Source organism: Chinchilla lanigera, unplaced genomic scaffold (genome assembly GCF_000276665.1).
Source record: "Chinchilla lanigera isolate Chin_1 unplaced genomic scaffold, ChiLan1.0 scaffold00034, whole genome shotgun sequence".
Taxonomy (NCBI): domain Eukaryota; kingdom Metazoa; phylum Chordata; class Mammalia; order Rodentia; family Chinchillidae; genus Chinchilla; species Chinchilla lanigera.
In genome coordinates, this window is record NW_004955435.1 from 18,448,841 (window position 1) to 18,472,822 (window position 23,982).

Below are 23,982 nucleotides of genomic sequence, written 5' to 3' on the forward strand. Positions count from 1 at the left end.
CCTGTCTTGTACTTTATATTTAGACTATATAATGCAAAAATGCATTAAAATCTACTTTCTTACTGTTAAAAGTGTCACCAGAATTTTATTACATGTTCATATACAATATGCACTATCTTATGTGCTTAAATGTATATAAATGATATCCTAGTATGTACAACTTTTATAACTTGATTTTCTTTTCACTAAGCTATAGTTTTTTTAGCTTTATCCATGCTAATGATCTAGATCTAGTTCATTCATTGCATGACTCCTCCATAATTCAGTTACCCATGCCTATATTGTTAGATATCTAGGTTATTCCAGGTTCCTTTCCTCCTTTCCTGCTTCCCTTTTCCTTTTCACTATTATAGATAATGTTGCATTAAACATCTTGCCTCCTGTGAACTGTCAAGAGCACCATTGAGGGGAACACCTGGAAGTGGGGAACTGGCTCACAGGGAATGTCCATCTTCAACTTTACTGGTCATGCTAAGTTATCCATTAAATAGGTCACATCAGTTGACAGTGTGGTCAGGTGGAGGCCTCTATTAGCTGTCCCAAAGGTGAAATTCCCCCCAAAGTGTCAATTGTTAAGGGTTTGGGACAGCCACGGTGATGGCTACCAGCCTGCTGAGGATTCTTGTTCCAGTGGTACTCAGCCTGTCTGAGAGTGATAGCTGTGCTTAGTGGGTAGGCGAGGGACTTGGGCAGACTGACAGACAGATGGTTCTTTGACTTTAGGAAAATGGAACCACCAATGGAGTGGGCTTTCTAAGTTTCTTTCCATAAAAAGCTCCATTTTCTTGGATGATTGGAACATCCCAGTTCACTCTCTCCTCCTGTCACTATGTTTCTGCTAAATCTGGTGGTACTGCTCAGAGAGGTGAAGAGGCCTACACTGCTCCACACAGGACAGGGCACAACCTGACTGCTGTGTGCCAAGTGACTGGCAAGGAGAAGGTTGGGTCAGTTCCTGTTACAAGGGGCAGAGGTGATGATGGATCATGTACCTGAACATCTTTAGCACTCTTTTACATAGCAATAATCCTCACAGAAACACTGAGGATTGTGGAGGCTCTTGCTAACAGTAAACAAAGAGGCCAGCATATAGTTTATGAGCTTTGAAAAGAGGCAAAGCTCAGTAGCAGTTGATCCCATTACATTATGCATATTTTCTTAGTGTGCATAAACTCTTCAGTTTAACTGTTAAATGGAGGTAATATAGTATTAAGAACCTGATGCTTATGCAGTTTGGGGAGTGCTTTTAAAGAAAAAAGTACAAAATTGATAATACCAAATTAGGGACCTGGTAAAGCTGCCTCTGTTTTGGTGTTGCAGCAAAGCACAGAAAGGGAGAGGTGCTGGAAGGAGTCGCCACTGCCTGATCAAGAGCTGCATGCAGCATCCAGGCGGGGAAGAGGAATGAGGGCAAAAGTGGAGGAGAAGCTGTTTTTCAGAGATGCATCAGGCTGCCGAAGTCTAAGAGGTGCATATTTGGAGGGTGTCGGTATGTGCTGCCTAAGGGACAGAAGTGAGGGTCGTGGACTATGTGGCAAAGAGTATTGTAAATGATGAGAAAAAATTGAAAACAACATTCTGTGAGGAAGGAAAGAAGAAATGAAGTTAGTGGTTGGGGACACTGTGGAGTCCATTCATTGATACTGATTTCAGACAGAACCAGTAAGTATAGATTTGACTGTCAACGTGGAAGGACAGGCCAGTGGCGTACTAAATGTCAACTGCTCTTCCATATCCTTCGCATGTGGGAGGATATAGTTCACACAGCATGGAAGCAACACACCAATTTTGTTTCTACTAGTGGTTCACACATTTTTCTGATTTATACACAGTCTTGAAAAATTATGTATTTGCAGTCAAGATATGGGCACAGGTGCACAAGCATGCAACCTTCAGGAGAGCAGCACACTATCTTCATGGGTCCCAGAAGGGTAAGGGAAAGGAATGGATCTTTGTGGAAATCCTCAGCAAGAGGAAGATGTGGCTAGACAGGTACCAGAGGGGCAGGTCTTCTAGGAATACACATCTTTGACTTAGAGGGAACTGGAGTTTCTAAGCCAAAAGTCAGGAATTTAGTCTAAGAAAGAAGCAGACTGTTTGAAACTCCCACTTTCCAGGAGAATTCTGGTGTTAGGCAACCATTTTAGGTGACTGAGCTTTCTTGGAGAACACTGAAGCGGGACAGAAGAGCTAAAGGTTAAAATTAGGAAACTGTACTGGGCTGGGCTCTTTCACAGATCATCTCATCTAGTTTCCTCATTGACTCCTGTGAGGTAGTATAATTATTTTCATTTTGTAGGTGAGGCATGCGGCATCTCCAAAGGTTCTTTCATATGTAGCAGAGCCCAGACTCTTCAATGACACATAGTGTCCGACTCTTAAGAAGGTGAGAATGGGCACAGGAGTCCTTCTGTATCTGGGTCTGATGATGCAATGACAGTCTCTGCTTTGGAGTTCCTTCCCTTACCTATGACCTTGGCCCTCAAAGGAAAGGGAGAAGTAGGTCAGCATTTGCTGTGACAGCCTGCAATTTTTCTTGGAAGGCCTTTTGGGGGAATAACATCTGTTCTGTGCGCTCAAGGTGAGAGGGGTACCAACAGCGTAATAATGGGAACTTTTTTCTGAGTGTTATGACATGCTAGGCACTGATTTATTAATTGTGATTTTTGATTTTCATTAAGAAGTATTATACACACAGAAAGAAATTATCACAAGAATGTGTTCAGTCAATTATAAAAAGAAAATATCTTGGTAACCTCCATCCAGGGGAGGAAAGAGAGCAGTCACAGCCCCAGATACCTTGCTCAAGCCCCTTCTCTATCTCCAAAATAGAAACTTCTTCAAAGTCAACCAATATTTGACTACAGTTGAAGTAAAATTCTACCACTTAGTTTTGCCTGCTTTTTAACTTTAACTAGAATCATATACTAATTTTCTTTTATGCTTGGTTTTTCTCAATCATTCATGTTAAGTGTAGTTTATATATTTTTCTTGCTGTATAGTATTCTAGTACATGTATACTGTAATTTACTTATACAATTTTTTATTGATCAATATTTGGGTTATTTTCATACTTAGATGTTACAAATATAGTCACTATAAACATTCTTGATCATGTCTCTTGGTGTTTACATGCATGCATTTCTGTTGGGTACACCCCTAGATTGTAAGATATAAGTATTTTCATCTTTAGTACTTAATATCAAGCTATTTTCCAAAGTGATCATACTAATTTATGCAACCACCACAATATATGGAAAATTTCATTGTTCCAAATGTTCACCAATGCTAATTCATTTTAAATTTTAGCCACGCTGGTGGGAATGTGGAATTAGCTATGTCGTGACTTTATTTTGTATTTCCTTGATCACTAATGAGTTTGAATAACTTTTCCTACTTATTGGTTATTTGCAAATGATCTTTAGTGTCTTAATCTGACCCTGCTACTTTCACAAAAATACCTTAGATTGTGGTAATTTGTAAATAATAGACACAATCTTTTACAGTTGCAGAAGTAAGGTGAGTCCAAGATCAAAGCACTAGTAGATTTGGCATCTGGCGAAGGCTCCCTCTCTGCTTCCAAGATGGTGCCTATTTCTGTGCCCTCCTGAGTGGATGAACATTATGTCTTCTTGTGGAAGAAGAAACAGAAAGGCAAAAGGACCTAGTTAGTTCCCTGGAGACATTCTATGAGAATACTTAGTCCCATTTATGAGAGCTGAAGGCTGATGACTTAATCCTCCTCCTCCTCCTCTTAATTTATTACATTGAGTCTTAGGTTCCCACAGGTGACTGTGTATGTGGGGATACATGTTCAAATTTTATAAAATGCCTGTTCAAATTTTCTACCTGGCTTCTTATTACTTTTTTTTTTTTTTTTTTTGGGGGGGGTGGTTTTTGGTTTTTGGTTTTTCTCCTGTACCAGGAACCGAACTCACGACCTTGCGCTTGCCAGGCAAGCGCTTTTTGCCACTGAGCTAAATCCCCATCCCCTCTTATTACTAATTTTAGGTATTTTTGATATAACTAATGTAAACCTTTTGTCACTTACATATATTGCCACTTATTCCTTCCTTTCCTTTGTATTCTATTATGTGTGTTGGTGAACAGAAGTTGTAGATTTTGAAGATATTGTTACTGTTATACTGTGTTTGTGTTATGACTGATGCAGTTTTGCCTCCAGTTTAAAAAATATATACTTCCTCATAGTCATGAAAATATCCTTATATTAATGTATAATGTATAATGTAAAAATATCCTTATATTAATGTGTACTAGCATATCCTTATAATAATGTAGAATCCCTAATTTCCCTTTTAAATGTAAAGTTATATGTTTCTTGGAATTGACTTTTGTATATTCTATGAGAGAAGAGTGATGGAGAGCACTATAAAGCAGCCCCAAGCAGGACTTAAATGAACCAATTGGCTTTTTTATGTTTACTTGTGAATCTGTCTAAAGCCCGGGCCGCTTGTCTGGAAGTGAGTGAGGGACTCACAGTAAGTGAACCTGCGAAAGTCATTAATCCCTACTAACACCTGTAATGGAGGATGAAACCAGAAAGCCTCAAAGGATAAGACAAGATCACAGCCAAGGACACCAGGATCTGATCTCAACTAGATAAAGCCTCAGGCATCTCACTTCTGGGTGGATTAATTTAATCCTTGTTAAGGATCAATTTAATACCTTACTTGGAGAAGTTCTTGAGTGGTTCCACCCTTCTTGAGTATTCCCTTCCCTTCTTCTGATAACCAAACAAATATGGGCCACCCAGAGAAGGTCTTAAGCCAGGAGAGAATCTCAAATTCTGTGAGAGGGCTTTGATTTTCCTAGAGCCCTGAAATCATTCCTTTTGCCTCTTTTATGTAGCCTTTGCTGTACACTTATTTAGAAGATTGCAGACCTAATCAGCCTGCAATAAGTAGGGGATGTTATTAACCCAATAGAAGAGTTAAATTTTTCTTTTTCCATATGGATATGCAATCAACTTTGCATAAACTATTAAAAATATAGTTTTTCCACCTTTCTGTAATACCAACTTTCAACAAATTTTTTATCACTGTATCACAAACGAAGTGCTACTGTATTCCGTTGCTCTGTTTGTCCTTGCACAAACACTTCTCTTTAAATTTTTATTGCTTTTTAATTTTTTTATTTTAAAAATTAAAAAAAAAAAACCTGACAAAACAACACAAAAACATCCAAAATGTTAATGTTTGATTTTTGGAAAAAAGTCTCTTTTGCTTTGTCAAGTGTATTTTCTATGCTTGGCTTCTGTGTTTCCATATACATTTTATAATTACTTTATTAAGTTTTACCAAAAAACTACTAAAATAACAATAGGGAAAGGACTAAAGAAAGAAAGAAGGGAAAATATACATACAAGATAGCTAAGATAATTGTACTACTAATTTCTATTTGTTTATTGAAAAGAACAGTTAATCCTTAATTTTTTGATCAGTTTTGCATGCCTATATCTGGTAATCTGAACAACTACTTTGAGGATAACAATTTGCAATAGAACAGCCATTGTTAACTTTCTATCATCTTGTTTTGGAATTCTGTATCTTTTTTCATTTAAATTTTAAAAATTCTCTTTAAAATAAAAGAAGCTACTAAGATTTTAATTGGAACTGTGCTGAATTCATGTCAATTACAAGAAATTCTTTTTTGTAATTTTAAAGAGAATAGTAAAAAAAAACAACAAAAAGAATAATAGCAACATACCAACGTCACAGACATAAACAAAACAAAGCAAGGACATTAAAAATGATACAGGGTTTCAAAACAAAATGATAGGAATTAACAGTGATTGTTATATTACATATTGTTATCTTCAACTATGTTGCTCAGATTACCAGATGTAAGAATGGAAGATTGTTCGAATCATTAAAGAGAATAAAAAATAATTATTAAATAAAATATTAGAGACAATACAGAGTTTCACTAGACAACATGGTAGGAACTCACCAATGGTTGTTCCATTGCATATTGTTGTCTTCAAATCAGTTGCTCAGATTACCAGATATAAGCATGCAAAATTTGTCAAAAATATAAAAAAATTTAAGTATTAACTGTTCCTTTCAATAAACCATCAGACATCAGCAGTACAATTATCCCAGCTATCCTTCATGGTTGTATATATACAACCATATGTGTATGTATGTATATATATATATATATATACACACACACATATATATATATATAATTTTTTTTGTCTTCTTTCTTCCTTTCTTCTCTCCCTCATCCTTTCTTTGAGCAATTTCTTTCCCTTTCATATCATCTATTGTATGTTTTGGGTTTTACTTACTCTTTCAGGTTCCTACACCAGGGAGACAATATGATGTTTACACATGTGGGTCCGACATAGTTCACTTATGAGTATGGTCTCTAGCTGCATTCACTTACCTACAAAAGCCCCAAGTTCATCTTTTTTATAGCTGAGTAATACTCCATTGTATAAAAATACCACATCTTTTTTATCCATTCCTCAGTGGATGGGCATCCAGGTTGTGTCCAAGATTTAACTATAACAAATTGTGCTGCTATAAACTGGGTGCACATATATCACTGTGGTATGAGGTTTTTAATTCTTTTGGAAAAATACCCAGTGATTAAAGCAACATACCAACATCAATATAATTATTGAAAAATAATCACTTAATAAAGTAATTATAAAATGTATATGAAACACAAAAGCCAACAGAATTCTGGGAAAACACTCATTGATTAAAAAATACACTGTGATTAAGTGGGACTACTAATCCTAGTCTTGTGAGGAATCTCCAACTGATTTCCGCAGCAATTTCACCCATCTACACTCCCACCAATGGTGCGATAGGGCTCCTTTTCTCCCACAGCCTCTTCAGCACTTGTTATTGGTTGATATCTTGATGATAGCCATTCTTTCTGTAGTGATGTGGAATCTCAATGTTGTTTGAATTTCTCAAATGACTAATGATGTTGAACATTTTTTCATGTATTTATTCGCCATTAGTATTTCTTCATGTGAGAAGTGTGTATTCATCTCAGATGCCCATATTTGGATTGGGTCTTTGAATTTGTAGGGGTTGATGTTTTTTAATTCTTTATATGTTCTAGATAGAAGTCCCTTGTCTGAGGGGCAGTTGGCTAAAGTTTTTTTCCCAGTTCATGGGTTTTCTTTTCACTCTGTTAGTGATTTCTTTTGATGTGCAAAAACTTTTCAATAAAATGAGATCCCAGTTATCGATTCTTTGCAGTATTTCTAGTGCAGTTTGGTTTTTGTTGATGAACTTTCTGCCTACCCTTTTGTCTTCAAGATTTTTACCTACTTTCTCTTCCAATAGATTTAGTGTTTCTGTTTTAATGTCTAGATCTTTGATTCATTTTGAGTTTAGTTTAGTGTGTGGTAATAGACATGGGTCTAGTTTTAGTCTTTGGCTTGTGGAAAGCCAATTTTTCCAGCACCATTTATTAAAGAGGCTATCTTTCTTCCATTGAACATATTTGGCCCCTTTGTCAAAGATAAGGTGACTGAGTGTGTTTGTAGTTGTGTCTGCATCTTCTAATCTGTTCCACTGATCCTCAGGTCTGGCTTTATGCCAGTACCATGCTGATTTTATCACAGTAGCTTTGCAGTATAATTTCAAGTCAGAAATTGTGATACCTCCTGTCTTTCTTTTATTGCCCAGGATTGCTTTTGCTAGGCCTCTTCTTGTTCCAGATGAATTTTAGGAATTCTTTTCTAGATCTGTGAGGTATACTAATGGTATTTTAATTGGGATTGTATTGAATCTGTACAACAATTTTGGGAGTATGGTCATTTTCACAATGTTTGTTCTTCCTATCTACAAGCAAGGAATATCTTTCCATTTTCTGAAATCCTCTTCAATAACTTTTTTCAGAGTACTATAATTTTCACTGTATAGATCTTTTACTTCCTCTGTTAGGTTGATTCCTAAGTATTTCAATTTTTTAGATGCTATTGTGAAAGGTGTGCTTTCCTAATTTCTCTCTCAGTGAGTTTCTTATTTGTGTACAGGTGTGCTATTGATTTTTGAGTGTTGACTTTATATTCAGTTATGCTACTGAATTTGATTATTAAATCTATAAGCCTTCTGGTGGAGTTTTTGGGGTCTTCTATGTAGAGTATCGTGTCATCTGCAAATAATGATAATTTCACTTCTTCCTTTCCTATCCTCATTACTTTTCTTTCTCTCTCTTGTCTAATTGCTCTAGCTAATATTTCCAGAACTATGTTGAGTAAGAGTGGTGACAGTGGACATCCTTGTCTTGTTCCTGATTTTAAAGTGAAAGCTTTCAATTTTTGACCATTTAGTATGATGTTAGCTGTTAGTTTGTCATAGATGGCTTTGATCAGATTGAGGTAAAGGCCATCTATTCCTATTTTCTATAGGGTTTTTATCATAAATGAGTGTTGGACTTTATCAAAGGATTTTTCTGCATCAATGGAGATGATCATGTGATTTTTTTGTCATTGGCTCTATTGATATGGTGTATTACATTAACTGATTTGTGTATATTGAACCATCCCTGCATTCCTGGGTTGAATCCCACTTAGTCATGGTGTATAGTCTTCTTGATGATTTGTTGCATTCTGTTTGCTAGTATTTTATTGAGAATTTTTGCATCTATATTCATTAGGGAGATTGGCCTGTAGTTCTCTTTTTTGGTTGGGTCTTACCCTGGTTTTGGTATCAGGATAATACTTGCCTCCAATAATGAGTTGGGGAGAATTCCTTCCCTTTGAATTTCATTAAAGAGTTTGAGAAGAATTGGTGTTAAATCTTCTCTCAGTTTCTTGTAGAATTCAGCTGTGAATCCATCAGGACCTGGGCTTTTCTTCATTGACCAGTTTTTTTTTTTTTTTTTAATTACGTTTTCAATTTTGCTGGCTGATATTGAGTTATTCAGGATTTTTATATCTTTTTCATTCAGCTTTGCTAGTTCATATGTATCTAGAAATCTGTCCATTTCATCTGTTTTCTATTCTATGAGAGTAAAGATTTTCAAAGTAGGTATTGATGATCTTCTGAATTTCTACAGGATATGTAGTAATTTCACCACTTTCATTTCATATTATATGTATTTCAGTTTTTTTCTTGTCTTTTTTTAAATAAGGTTGGCTAGGGGTTTATCTATTTTATTTATCTTTTCAGAGAGTCAACTTTTTGATTCATTAGTTCTTTGTATTGTTTTTTTAGTCTCCATTCTGTTAATTTCTACCCTGAGCTTTATAATTTCCTGTCTTCTTTGGGTTTTGGATTTGACTTGCTTTTCTTTTTCTGGAAGCTTGAAGTGTAGCATAAGATTGTTTATTTGTGCTCATTCTGTTTTCCTATTGTTTTAAGAACAACAATAGAAAGGAACCACCAAGCAGAGCAAGTAATTAAAAAGAGAGAAAGAGGAGGATCCAACAGCAGGAAAATAACATGACGAAGACATCAATACATAGCAGTTATAACTATCATTGTAAGCGGTAGGAATTCACTGCTCTAAGAGGTGGAAATTCATTGCTATAAATTTCCCTCTAAGGACTGCTTTCATTGAGTTCCACAGGTTCCTTTAAGTTGTATCTACATTTTTGTTTGATTGTAGATATTGCTTAATTTCTTCTTTGATTTCATCTGTGACCCATTGGTTGCTCAGGAGGGTATTATTTAATTTCCATGTGTTTATGGAGTTTTTGTGATATCTTTTGTCATTAATTTCCAATTGCATTGCACTATGGTCTGACAGTATGCATGACATAATTTAAATTCCTTGTATTTACTTAAGCAAGTTCTATGTACTAGCATATGGTCAATTTTAGAGAACATCCTATGTGCAGCTGAGAAGATGGATGGAACAGTCTGTAAAGTTCTACTAAGTGCACTTGTTCACAAGTTTGCTTAAGTTCTGCTATTTCTTTGCTGACTTTTTGTCTAGTTGATCTATGTCTGTGACAATGGTGTGTTAAAGTCTCCTGTTATGATTGTGTTGCTGCTTATTTCATTTTTCATGTCTGTTAAAATTTGTCTTATATAGTTGGGTACTCCTGTATTTAGTGAATAGATGTTCATGATTATTATCTCTTCCTCTTGAAGTTTTTCCCTCACAAGTATTTAGTGATCTTCTTTATTTCTTTTTGTTGTTCTTGGTTTGAAGTTCACATTGTCTGCCAACAGAATAGGTACACCTGCTTTTTTCTGGGTTCCTGCTGCATGGAGTATTGTTTTCCATCCTTTAATTTTCGGTCTATGAATTTCCTTTTGAGTTAAATGTGTTTATTGTGTACAGCATATAGTTGGATTTTGTTTATTGATCCACTCTGCCAGTCTGCTTCATTTGATCGGTGAATTGAGACCGTTTACAGTGATAGTTATAGCTGCTATGTATTAGCTTATCTTTGTCATGTTATTTTCCTGCTGTTGGATCTTCCTTTTTCTCTCTTTTTAATTGCTTGCTGTGATTAGTGGTTCCTTTCCATTGTTGTTCTTAAGGTTGTGGTCTTTTTCAGCTCTTTCTAGAATATCTTTTAGTACTCTTTGTAGAATTGGCTTGGTGCTGATGAAGTTCTTCAGTTGTTCCTTATCTTTTAAGTATTTTATTTTTCCATTAAATTTGAAGGATAGTTTTGCAGGGTACATTAATCTGGGTTGGAAGTTGTTTTCCTTCAAGACCTGAAATACTTTTCTCTAAGCTCTTTTTGATGGTTTGTGTTGAGAAATCTGCCATGATTCTGATAGGCTTTCCTTTATATGTGGTTTGTTTCTTTTCTCTAATAGCTTTTAATATTCTGATCTTTTGTTGAATTTCTGGGATCTTGATCACTATATGTCTGGGTGTAGATATTTTGGTTATGGCTAATTTGAGTTCTATATGCTTCACTTAACTGTATGTCTGATTCTTTTTCCATGCCTGGGAAATTTTCTGCTATTATTTCTGCAAATAGTTGTTTTGTGTCATTTGTGTTGACACATTCTCTTTTGTTGACACCTATTAATCTTACATTGTTTTTCATTACTTCATCATGCAGTTGTTGAATTGTTATTTCTTGGTTCTTTTTTATTTTTAAGAGCTCTTTCCTTTTATGTTTGTTAGTGGCAATGCTGTCTTCAAGGTCTGAAAGTCTATCTTCAGCTTCATTGCAGCTGTTTTGCCAACTTTTGATGGAATTTTAAAATTTCTGGATATCTTTTTAAGTCTGAAGGGTTTTTTTTTTTTTTTTCCGGTAATGGCAACCAAACTCACGACCTTGTGCTTGCTGGGCAGGCACTGTGCAGCTGAGCTAAATCCCCAGCCCCTCTTTTTGAGTCTGTTTCATGCTTTCTAGTTCTTTTCTATATTGATCACTCAAGATTTCCATGAGATTTTTATGCTTTCTTATCAATGTCTTCTTTGGATGTGCTGAACAATTCTTTCATTATTATTGTCATTTCTTTTTCTTTTTTTTTTTTTTTTACCTGAGACATTATTTTTGATCTGATGTGTTCTGTGGTCTGATAGAGTTGTTTCTTTACTTCAGTTGCTATCTTTTCAGAAATTTCAGGTATATGACTTCCAAGCTCTTCTGCGTTGATGTCTCCTGGACTTGTTCTGGGTGGGTTAGAGTTCTGAGATTGCATTTTACTCCTTTGTTTTGTCATTTTTGAAGATCTTGTGATTCCCTGGAGTTCAGCCTCACTCCCATGATGGTGTGGAGTGGTAAGGTGAGGATCCGAAGGTCCCCAGTGTTCTGCGTGGCTCCTGTAGTGGTGTGTGGGAGCAAGGTGGGGTTGCAGATGCTCCCAAAACTTTCTTGCATTCATTTGGGTCCCAGGCTGGTGGGGGAGGGGCAGAGGAGGCTCACTGGAGTTCCTGAAGCTGTCTGGGATTCAGCCCAGCTTCTACAAGGGTGGGGGTGCAGGTTGTAGTCAGTGAGGCTTCAGATGTTGCCCAGGACCCAGCCTACTTCCCACCCAGGTAGGGGAGGGGTTAGGGCAGAGTCCCCAAGGCCACTGACTCTGTCCAGGGTTTAGCTTGGCTCCCACAGGGGTGTAGGTGGTGTTTGGAATGGCCGCTGAGGCCCCAAAATGTGTCCGGTTCTCCGCCTGCCTTGCCCACTGTTGAGGGAGGAGCAGGGGCAGCTCATGGGGGTTCCTGAAGATGTCTGGGGTTCAGCCTGGCTCTCACAGGGATGCTAGTGGTGCATGGAGTCAGTTACAAGGAATTGATAACTTTATATGTGTTTTCCAAGCCATGAGCACAGAATATTCTTCTGTTTATTTAGGAAGAATTTATTTATTTTGATTATGACTGATATTTTTCTTGTAAAAGTCTTTGATATTTTTCATTAGAATGATATATAGGTATTTGCTGTTTTTAATGGTTTTACAAGTTGGGGTTTAATTTCTTTCTCTTTTCTTTGGTACCAGGAATTGAACTCAGGACCTTGTGCTTGCTAAGTGGCGCTTGTGCCTCTGAGCTATATCTCTGGCCCAGTTGGGCTTCAATTTCTAAACAAGCAAATGTATAGATGTGGTGTACACATTTAATGGATTTTGACCATGTTATATAGCCATATAACTTGAGGTATCAAACATTGTGTCACCCCTGAAAAAACCGTTTTTCTCTTTTCCAGCCCCCTCAATGGAAACCACTTTTGTGATTTCTCCCTAGAGATTAGTTTTACCTATGGAACTACACAGTATGAACTCTCTTGTGGTGTCTGGCTTCTTTAACTCAGCACATGTTCTGAAGTCTACCCATACAGTTGGGTGTACCAGTAGTTGTCCCTTTTATATTACTGAATCATACTTATTTATATGGATATACCACATTTGTCTATTTCCTTTTTGGTGAGAGTGTAGTTTCTAATTTTGGCTGTTATGAACAGAGCTTCTTTGAAATTCTTGTACAAATCTTTGTGTGGCTATAGAGTTTATTTTCTCTTGGTGGAAATACCTACAAATAGAATGACTGAGTCATAAGGTAGGTGTATCATTACAACAAAGTATCAGATTTAGTTTCAAAGAGAAAATACAATTTGACATTCCCACCAAAATGTTGGAATTTCCATTTGTTATACATCCTTACCAGTGTTGATAGTATTGTCATTCTTTTTAATTTTAGCCATTTCAGTGAGTGTAGTAGTATCTTATGGTTTTAATTTTATTCCTCTGATGACTAATGATGTCAGGCATCTTTTCATGTGCTTACTGGTTATTTATATACTATCATCAGGTACATGTTCAAGTTCTTTATCCTAAAATAAGTTGTTCATCTTTTTGTTATTGAGTTGTAAGTGTATTGAAAATATATTTTTAATATGTCCTTTGCCAGACACTGTGAATATTTTATTCCACTTTGTCTTGATTTTTATTTTTATAGTGCCTTTTGATTAGTAGAAATTTTAAATTTTGCTAAAAATAACTAGTATTTTTTGTCTTTGTATTTGCTGCTTTCTGAAGCCTACAAAACCATGACATACTCAATGATTGCAAAATTTCCTTCTATGTTGTCTCCTACAAGCTTTATGGTTTTATCTTTTACATTGATATATATGATCCATCTATAATTAACTTTATTGTACTGGCTGAGATTTTTTTTCTTTTCCAGACGTGGTAAGCTGTTCTTTCAGTATTATTTGTTAAAAAAAATTTTTTTTTACCCTTTAGTTTTGATATCTTGGTAAAGCATTAGTTGATTATATAATATGTGGTGTGTTTTTGGACTTTTTATCCTATTAAACTATTTGTTTATCTTCATGCTAATATCACAGTGTCTTGATCATAGTAGTTTTATAATAAACCTTGAAATTAGGTAGAGAAAGTTCTACAAGTTTGTTCTTTTTCAAAATTGTTTTGACTAATAGTATTTCCATGTAGATTTTAGAATCAGCTTAAAAATCTCTATGAAAAAACTTGAGGATTTGTTGGAGATCCTGTTGAATATAAAGTCAGTTTTAGAAAAATTGGCAAAATGTTCATAGTCTTTCAAACTATGAACATTTTATATCTCATTTATTATTTATCTCATTTATTTAGAAGTTTGTTATTTTATTTTTACAATTATGTATAATATTTTTTCATGTGGAACTCCCACATATATTGTCAACATTGTTCTGAGAATGCTATATTTTATGCTGCTGTAAATTGTATTTTAAATTTTTGTTTCCAACTGTTTTACTACAATAGAAACATACAGCAGATCTTTAAATATACCTTGGTTATTAATCTGTTATCTCTAGCTATGTAACAAATTAACTCCAAATTTAGCAGGCTCAAAAAACAAATATTTATAATCTGACAGCTTCTGAGGGTCAGAGATCCAGGAAGGATCTAGCTGGTTGATTCTAGCTCAGTCAGGAATTTCAGTGAACTTTTGACCAAAGTTGTAGTAATTCACAAATTCATTGAGGCTGGAGAAGGTTTTTTCAATATCACCCACCTGGCTATTGGCAGAAGGCTTCCATTCCTTATCATGTGTGTCTATCTGTAAGACTATACGTGACACCGCAGCTAAATTTTCCTTGAGTGGATGATCTGAGAAAGAAAGAGATAGCAGATATAACGTAACTTGAAGTCAGCATGATGCACTGTCTCATCTGTCATACAGTAGAGGGTCACACAGTGAAGTCTTGATACAGGATGACAGAGGACTACATAGGGATGTGAGTGCCAGGAAGTGGGAATCAGTCTGGAACATCTTGAATGTGGCTGCTATAGTCTGTTCTCTAACTTTCAATCATGGATGTTTCCCACCCATGCAAAATGCACTTGAAATGTGCTTACACACTTTCATCCCATTGCAGCATCAGTCCAGACAGTCATGGTGGTGCACACCAGTAACCCAAGCACTGGGGAGGCTGAGGCAGGGGGATTGTCATGAGTTCAAGGCCAGCCTCAACTATATAGTGAGACCCTGTTTCAAAATTCAAAAACCAAATACTACGCACACACAGAGACACACACACACACACACAGAAAATAACATTAGCTCAGAGTTCAGAATCCCACCTTCGAAATCAAATCCAGGTCCTCAGGCATAGCTCCTTAAGCTCAGCTTTTTCAGTATGGTCCTTTCAACTTATAGACCAAAGAAGTAAGGGAACAAATTATCTATCCCCTGCATACCCAATGTACAATGGTGGTATAGGCAGATGATAATCAATGTAGATACTTTTTTGAGAAAATGAAGAAACAAAGGCACACATAAATGGCTCATAGTAATTCTGAAATTCATCAAATGTAAGTTTCTTGTTAGGACCCAGTCTTACTTCTGCCTGCAAATGAGTTTATAGCTCTTGGTTTTGTTTTATAGACTTTTGGTCCATTATCTGAGTCATTTTTTTTTTAATGAATAGCATCATGTTTTTGCAGTTGAGTGATTTCCTCACTCTGTTTCTGCTTGTAAAAGTTTGAGAATTCAAAGCCTCTTGTTCATTTATCCTGTTTTTGCCATTGCAGATCCATGTTGACAGTACTCTGGTGAGATCATTCTCTAAAATCTTTGTGGTCCTTCCATGAATTTCTTAAAGGTTTGCTTCATCAGAAAAATCCACTTGTACAAATCTCTTTGAGATAAATTCTCCCTATGTAGGGCTTCTGCTGAGATCCTTGGCTGAGGGACAATGCCCCTAAGCATTCTAGAACCCTGATTATCTTATATCTCAGTGCTGTAAGGCAAACCTTTAAATTCTGTGGAGAGCCTTTTGCCAGACTGAACATACTCTGAAGAGCCACTTTTTAAATTTTCTGAGGTCTTGTAAAAGGATTTTATAGTTACACCTGTGACTTCACCTTTAAAACATTGTTTCCTGAGGGTACTTGAGTTTGATCTTTGCTTAGGAGCAATTTCTTAATTTTAGTGTTGCTTTCCATCTGAAAGTCTCAGAAGCTTCAAAGCCAGCCAAGCACTGTCTTTTGGCTTAACAATGCTTTTCTTAGTTTGTCTCCCTCCTCTCACTTAGATATAAGAAGCAACAAGAAGCCAGGTGACACCTTCAAGACTCTGCCTGGAAATCTTATTTGAATTGCTTGGTACAGTAGGTGCATTTTCTTTCACTTGGCTACAGGAGGAAATATTGCTAAATTTTCTGCATAACAGTGATTTCCTCTCTTTAAATTTCCAACAAGGTTTTCTTCACTTTCCTTTAGTCCTTATAAGCAACCATCTCCAAGTCTGACTTTTACTAGCAGCAAATTCAGGCAACTCAGGCTTTCTTTGATATTCTCCTTAAAGTTCTTTTGGCCATTCTGTTTTTCTCACTCAGTGACTAATTCCAATTCTACTTTCCATTCCCAGGCACCAATACTATGTATACACATAGTAGAAGTGTCAAGGTTTGTGTCTAGTTGTCCCCCAAAAACCTTATGCAGTCATAGGGTGGGCTTCTAGAGTTTGTGATTGATTCATGGTCTAATGCTGGGATTAAGGGTGTGAGTGCTACACCTGCCCTAGGGCGGATAGCCTGCATACAGAATGAGAGACAGAAAGAACAGTCTCTCTCTCTCTCTCTCTCTCTCTCTCTCTCTCTCTCTCTCTCTCTCTCTCTCTCTCTCTCTCACACACACACACACCTCTCTGTCATTGCTTTTGCTATCTTCCACCACCACAAACTGCTGCCTCTCTGCCATGTGCCACACCCTGCCTTGGACAACCCAATTATGGATGGAAACCTCTACAAACTGTGAGCTAAATAAACCTTTCCTTCCTTAACTTTAGGCTTTGGGTATTTTGTTTGAGCAACAAGAGAAAAGTAACCAACACAAAAAGGTATACATTTTTAGGTATTTATATGATGGACTATCCAGTCCACAAAGAGATGGAAATAAAGAAGTGCCTGCCTTCACTATTTCTTTCAGCATGCTGATCATCTGGCTCCAACTTGAGTCCCTGAGTTAATGGGAATCAGACCTAAAAAGCTCTTGAGACCTGGGAAAGGGTCAATGAAGGAAATAAAACACACACACACACACACACATACACAAACATACACACAGGGTTAGGGGAAGAAAGAGGGAGGGAGAGAAATGAAGAGAGGGAGAAAGAGAAGAGAATATAGATTGGTTTTATGGAACAGACTGCGATTCAGAAGGCTGAGGTGACTTGCCCCGGGTCACATGGACCATTAGTGGTGGAGAAGGGATTAAAACCCTATAAGCAGGTCCTTTAACTCTTTATTCAGTGCACTTTTCAGGTATCATATGGTGTCAAGCTGGCATCATGCTTCACGTTCAAGGCCTCCAATAAAGTCTGTCCTGCCAGGGAACTCTTAGTGGCAGTGTGTGGAAGAAATCATCAGGCAGATTATCTGCCCAGAAATAATTGCTGTGATTTTCTGTCAAAATATTCATTGCTTTTATGCTCTGCAGTAAGTCAGCTAACTAGTGCTCAGACAGCTAATACTGCTTTTGGGGATCATTCCACTGGGATTCTGAAGAGCTGAGAAATCCACTATGACATCTTCAGAATCAAAGGGCAGAGGGATATCTTTGACTCCTCCTCCCACTTTTACTTTTGTTTCAGGAGAGACGAAAGAGAAAACTTGGAAGACAGTTTGTATTTATTTGGGGATTTACCTTTTTTCTTTGGAAATGAAGTTTTCAACACATTTTCAAAACACTGGATCTTGAACAACTTGATTCACTTGTGTCTATGAATGGTCATTAGTAAAAATCAGCCAACAAACTCTCATGAGCTGCTGACACATATTTACAGCTTCCTCTTGGGCTTCAAGACTCTAGTTCACAGCCTTTTAACTTGATATGTTCCTAACTGAACTCATTACATTTCTCTCTCTCACTGTGCTCATCTGCCTGCACTTGAAAGTCAGAAAGGCCTTTTGAGTCATCTTATACCAAAACTATGGACCTTTTCATTTTTCATCAGACCAAAATCTTTAGAATCTGCTTCAAAAATATTTTTTAATATGTCCTGCTTGGGGATCCCTATTACCAGTGTCCTACTTTAAGTTCCCATGGTGCCTGTCCACAAGGAACTTATCCCACAATTGCCCACCCGATTCCTTTTGGCTAAAATGACTTCCAAATTTCTTTCAACACCTGGATAACTCTTACTTATCCTCAAACCCTTACTCATCATTTAACACTCACCTTTCTCAACTTCCCTACCTGCAGGCAGAATTAATTACATCCTACTTTTAACATGTCACTATTATAGAATTTATTTCATTGCAGTATAGTTAATTCATAGTGTAGATACTGAGTTCCCTCTCAGCACCTAGCACAGTGTCCAAGATATCTTTGTTGACTGATCGAAAAAATAAAAGATTTGGACTATACAGTGTACCACTGTAAAGAGTATTCTTATTTTTACTAGTAACAGTATGATAAAAAAGTAATGATATTCAAAGTCTCCAAGTGGCTGGCTAGGGTAATCAAAATTCTTGCATTTGAAATTAAAGGAAGTTTCCATGCCTGTTTTTCATTCCCTTCTTTCATGTGAAATTTGGGATATGGATTGAGACATTTTTGTTGGGTTATCCCAAGTTTACAAAGTCTAAGACGGGACCAAATGACCTCAGGAGTTACCATCAGAGAAGCAAGCAGCGGTGTGAGAGAGTATTCCTCAGGGATGCTGGAGGTTAGGAGAAAGCCCCACTTTCACTTCGTGGACGTGACTGGCATTCTTTCACAATCCATCTCCTGGCGCTGGTGGTGAGGTGTACGTGGATGTGTGGGTGTGGCAACACTTGGAGATAATTTAAAACTTAGACATGAAATGACCTAGACATGACTCACTAGTTGTCAGTGCATCTTCCCTAACAACTTTGTGAGTAAGTGGCAAGATATCTGGCCTAAGCTCTTTTTCCTACCAAACCCCACTTTGAGAATGCAAACAGGATGCTTCAGAAATATGCCCATGTCCAGTTGAATAAAGATTTCTCATACGTTTGGGGGAAAAAAACATTCAAAATTTTCAGTCTTTCCTGCAGATTAATTCCCAGAATTTCATTCCATGGTAATGTCCACTATTTCAAAACATTTCCCAAAGGGAATTCTATCAATGGGTAGGAAGTCTCCAGAAGGTTACAGATAAGGGCTGGAATGCTTTCCTTTTTGAAAACTGCGTTCCCAAAAACTAAGCCCTATGATCCACAGACCCGGTTTAATGTTTTGCATTTTCAGGCTGTTGGAATGTTGGTGCCAAAGGGACTCAAGGGAACATCGGGGTCAGCCCCCTTGATTTACAAATGGTGCCACGGAGGTTGTTCTGAGGTTACATATGGTCCCAGGGGTGCAGTTGGGACCAGGACCCAGGCTTCCTAACTTAGTCCAGGGATCTTTCCTGTGTGCTAATTTAGACATAAGGCAAATTGTTGTACAAAATGAATGGAAAACTTTTAAGGGAAAATGCAGGGCTGGAAACATCTGGGGTATGGATATGTGCCATCATTTTCCTGAGTCCTGAACGCAACTCTAGGACCAACTCATGGAGGTAGCCTTGCGCTGCCAGATCTTGTGCTCTTAGTGAAGCAGAAAATGTTGGTGCTGCTGGTGGATCAATATTTAACTTAGATTGGGGGGATGGTTAATTCAGTGAACCTAACTGGTGTTTTCTAACTAACAGTAGCCAAGAACTCATCTTAAGCCTTTGGCCTCCTTCCCCCTGCTATTGAAAGCTGCCTCTGTGATGGAGTCCTGACCTTTTTTTCTACCCAATTTAACACATCCAGGACACATTTGCTCTCCCTCCTTGGGACTTTTCCACTACATCCATTCAAAAGTTTGTTCTATTTAACTGACTCCTCACCTTAACTTTTCCCTAAAGTCCTCTTTCTATTTCCTTACCATAGCAGGAACTTGTCTTTTCCCTGGAGTCTGTCCTGCAACCTTCTTCATTCCCAGTGGTGCAGAGAGTGAGGAGGGAGAAGAGGGGGCAATGCTTCACTTTCCTGCACACTGCGCTCATTGGTCATCTTCAGGGCTTCTCGATGCCTTCACTATCACTTTAAATTTATTAGTGATCACCAAAGCGTTCTCAAGAGTCTATTCATTCTGATCCCCCCCTTGAAACACCTCAGTCTTATAGGTTGTCTCATAGTCTTTCTTTCAGAGAACATTGCAATTTTTCCTTTTTCTAGTTCAGAATTTCTATGTCTCTTTCCTCCTACATTTTTTGTATTTCCTCGTATTTCAAGGCCAAGTTCCCCATGGTTCTGGTCCCAGATCACATGTCTGAATTTATCTCTTGATATTCTCTCTAGCTCAGTGCCACCTTTATTTCCCCAGCATCAGAGTCATTTAATCTATCTCAGTGTGCAAGACTTTCAGTTTTTTCCTGAAAAGCGCTGGCCAGGGAGTGCTGTATTCTTGTGACTAAATAAAAACCTTTAGCAACAGTGTCTACAGGTTCCAAGAAAATTACCAAGCACAATTATTTTTGAGCTTAGAAACATTTATAGACCTTCATTATCAAAAATAACCATCCTGCATTAGCTAGGTATTGCTGCATAACAAATATTCAGTTTGTTGTAGGTCAGGTGTCAGGATATGGCCTAGCTAAGCCCTCTGCTGGAAGGCCTCTCACAAACTGCAGGCAAAGCATTGTCAGGGGTTGCTGTTCGCATCAAGGCTGAACCTGGAAAGGGTCCCCTTTCAACCGTAATCACATGGCTTTCATGGCATTGAGCAGCATTGTTTTCCTCCTGGCTGTTGGTCTGAGGACCTTTGTTCCTTGCTGGTGGTTGACCAGAGACCACCTCAGCTTCTTGCCATGTGGGGCCTCTTCACAGAGAAGCTCATACCATGGTAACTTGCTTCATCTGAGTGAATAAGCTAAGGGGGGAGAGAGAGAGAGAGAGAGGAAGAGGAAGAGACACAGCCACACACACACACACACACACATACACACACACACACACACACACAGAGAGAGAGAGAGAGAGACAGAGAGAGACAAAGATAGAGAGACAGAGAGACAGAGAGAAAAGAGAGATATCAGTCTTTTGTAACCTTATTTCAGAATGACCTATCAATTTTGCCATATTCTATTTGCTAAAAATGAATCACAAGGCCCAATCCACACGCAAAAGAGATTAAACAAGAGTTTGAGTATCAGAGTATCAGAAGGGGCCTATTGGGAGCCTTTTAGAAGCTGATTACCATATACTTGACCTTTTTCTTAAATGCTGCTGAATTAATGTGCCAGTCTATATATTTTTCTCATTATATTTACCACTCACATAGTGGCCTTCGTCACTTCTTCATCCACTCCACTGTGGCTTCCACTCCCACCATGCTACACAATTGTTATCTTGAAGGCTATATGTGAACTCCTGATTGCAAGGCCTTTTCTCGTCCTCCTCTCCATGGGCCTCTCTCTATCACTTCTTTAAGATTCTAGCCTATTGGCCTGCATAGTATTCTGCTTTCCTTTGGCCTCAAGTACTTTGCTCAGTTCTTCTGTCTACTCCACTATGGGTTCTTTTGGCCAATTCTTACACTATACTGTATATATTAGTTTTGTATTTTAATATGGTACATTTTCTGAGAGATACTCAGAAAGTTTGGGGTCCAGCTCAAGATTTCATTTAGGGACAGAGAATTGAAAAGAAAATGCAAGAAAAGAATTGCTTTGCAAATTCACGCTATTATCCTCTGTCTCCATAAGAGGAACCTAAGAAAACATGTAAGTAAGTGCAACATGGTATAATCTGGATGGAAACCTGGAACAGAAATAAGCTGTGAGGTAAAAACTAAAGAAATATGAAGGAAGTAGGGGCTTTTTTTTAATAATAATAGATACTGGTTTATTAATGGAGAATGTACATACTCAGGTAAGATGTTAAAAATGGGGGAATTAGGTGTAACATATAGGGAAACTATGTTGTTCACAATTTTTCAGAAAATAAAAATTTTATTTTTAAAAATACCTCTGATCAAGTCCTACTCTTTTTTTTTTTGTTGTTGTTGTTTTTCTCTGGTACCGGGAACCGAACTCACGACCTTGCGCTTGCCAGGCAGGCGCTTTGCCGCTGAGCTAAATCCCCAGCCCCTTAAGTTCTACTCTTTTCATGTAAAGTTCATACTATTTTTTTATTTTAAAGAGAATAATAAAAAAGAACAATAACAAAATACCAACAACATAGACAAAACCAAAACAAAGCAAAAACAATAAATTTGATAAAGGGTTTCAGAACAAAATGATAGGCATTAACTTCATTGAAGAGAACGGTATATAATATAACAACCAAGGTTCATACTATTTTTTGTTCCTTGCATGTGTGTGTGGCATGGGCCTGGAACCCCAGGTCCTTGCACATGCTACACATATGTCCTACCACTGAGCCACACATCCAGCCCTCATCCTATGTTATGAAAATTTGCGCCTATGGCTCAGATCTCTACCAGATTCTACCTCCAGGTTGGTGTAAACTTTGTAAGTCTTTAGAACTATGCCCAGAGCCCTGCATAGTCCATAAATAATCTTTGAATAGTTAAGAGTGAATGCCTAAGAATGCAGGAATGAGTAAATTATAGTAAAATACCAAAGTGAATTCTTGGACAGTTCATGTTTAAGGACATAAATAACCTGGTTGAAGCCAATGGTGACATGAACAGTTTACTGGCCTTTGTCTTCAGTTCATTCAGTTCAACCAAACCTCTGATGTGGCCTACTTCTACTTTCTTCTTTAAATTAGATGATTCTGCTCTGTTTTTATCTCTGTCACTTTCTCTTCTCTTTCCTGCTATTATTGGTTCTTTGCCTGTGGTGCACCTTCCCTCTCATTTTGACCTGAACAATAGTTGTCCTGGCTAACATGCTATGGGCCAGCGGAAAGCTGCTTGAGTGCGGGTGATGAGCTGGGACTGAAGGAGGAGGAGCACAAAGATATGCAGCTCTGGGCGTGTGCCACCCAGGTAGCTGCAGACCCAAGACAGCAAGGCTCTGGGCCACTTTCCATGAAATTAGTCAAAATTGACTTATTTTTACTAGCATGAAACAATTAGACTTAATCCCCAAATTTCAACATTTTGGAATAATTGTTTTGATTTCTTTTTAGTGTTCGTTCTTAGAGACAGTTGTTAAATAAAGAGGAAAGCCTCTCCTATGAGATCCATCATGGAGTGCCTCAAGTGTATGATGCCAAAAGTTTGATGCCAAACTTTCGCATGTTTACAAACATTTGGGTGATTGGACGTGTCCTTCTCCTCCTTTGCTTCTTGTTCCTCTTCCTCCTCCTCTAGATATATGGCTTGCTTATTCACTGACTTAGGTTTCCCTGGACCTTACCAAGTGTTCTGTTTCTGTTTCTTCCCTCATGTGTCAAACAAACAAGCAAACAGAGACAGGGAAACACAAACAGAACATGTCATCCTCTGTAAAGGAAGCTAGGGCTACTGAGTTGTCCTCCAAAGGGCAGATGGCCTCAGCTGCTTAGGGTTTAAGTTCAGGCTGTGACATGACAACAAATGTAGTCAGTGAGGCCATAGGTTCTGACCTTAGCAGCACAGTTTTCTCATCCTCTAATCTAATTGGTTATAAACATAAGAATGATTTGTGTTTTGGTTTATAATATTGGTTAAAACATCTACTTGGTTTAAAATGTTTAAAATGCCTTGTGTTTTCATCGTATTTTATGCTGTTTCTGAACTTTATCTGATTCTTGCTTAAACCATTAAGGCATGCTTCTTTCAGGAATGCTAGGTCTCAGGTTTTCAGCACTGGGTGGGAAGTGTGACTGTCATGTTCTGGATGGTGGCAGGGCCTAAGTTTTGGGTGAACTCTGAACTTCCTTAGACTTCAAACTGCTAAAGGTCAGGAAGCATCTAGCCTGGATCTGCTTTGCTCAGCCTCTATGCTTGTGCCCGGAACAGTACCTGGTGTCAAGTAGGTACCAGAGAGAGCTCTCTTTTCCTTGGTGGCGGTGACAGCAGGGAGCTGGAAATGGACAGAAGGTGTGATTCACTCTCATCATCCATGTGTCCAAAACAGGTTTTAGTTCATGGTCTTGGGAAGGTTTTGGCTCCCAAATTGCTTCCATTTGTA

The 23,982-nt window shown here is 37.7% G+C and overlaps 1 long non-coding RNA gene across 1 annotated transcript in view; it reads right to left on the reverse strand.

Annotated features, from left to right (window-relative positions):
* Positions 1-15,583, reverse strand: part of LOC106148995 — a 29,274-nt gene extending 13,691 nt beyond the window's left edge. The window contains exons 1-2 of the long non-coding RNA XR_001234849.1: positions 14,985-15,583; positions 14,416-14,510 (exon numbers count right to left, since the gene is read on the reverse strand). This is a non-coding gene — a long non-coding RNA (uncharacterized LOC106148995). The remainder of the gene's footprint in view (positions 1-14,415; positions 14,511-14,984) is intronic.
* Between the last annotated feature and the right edge of the window lie 8,399 nt (positions 15,584-23,982).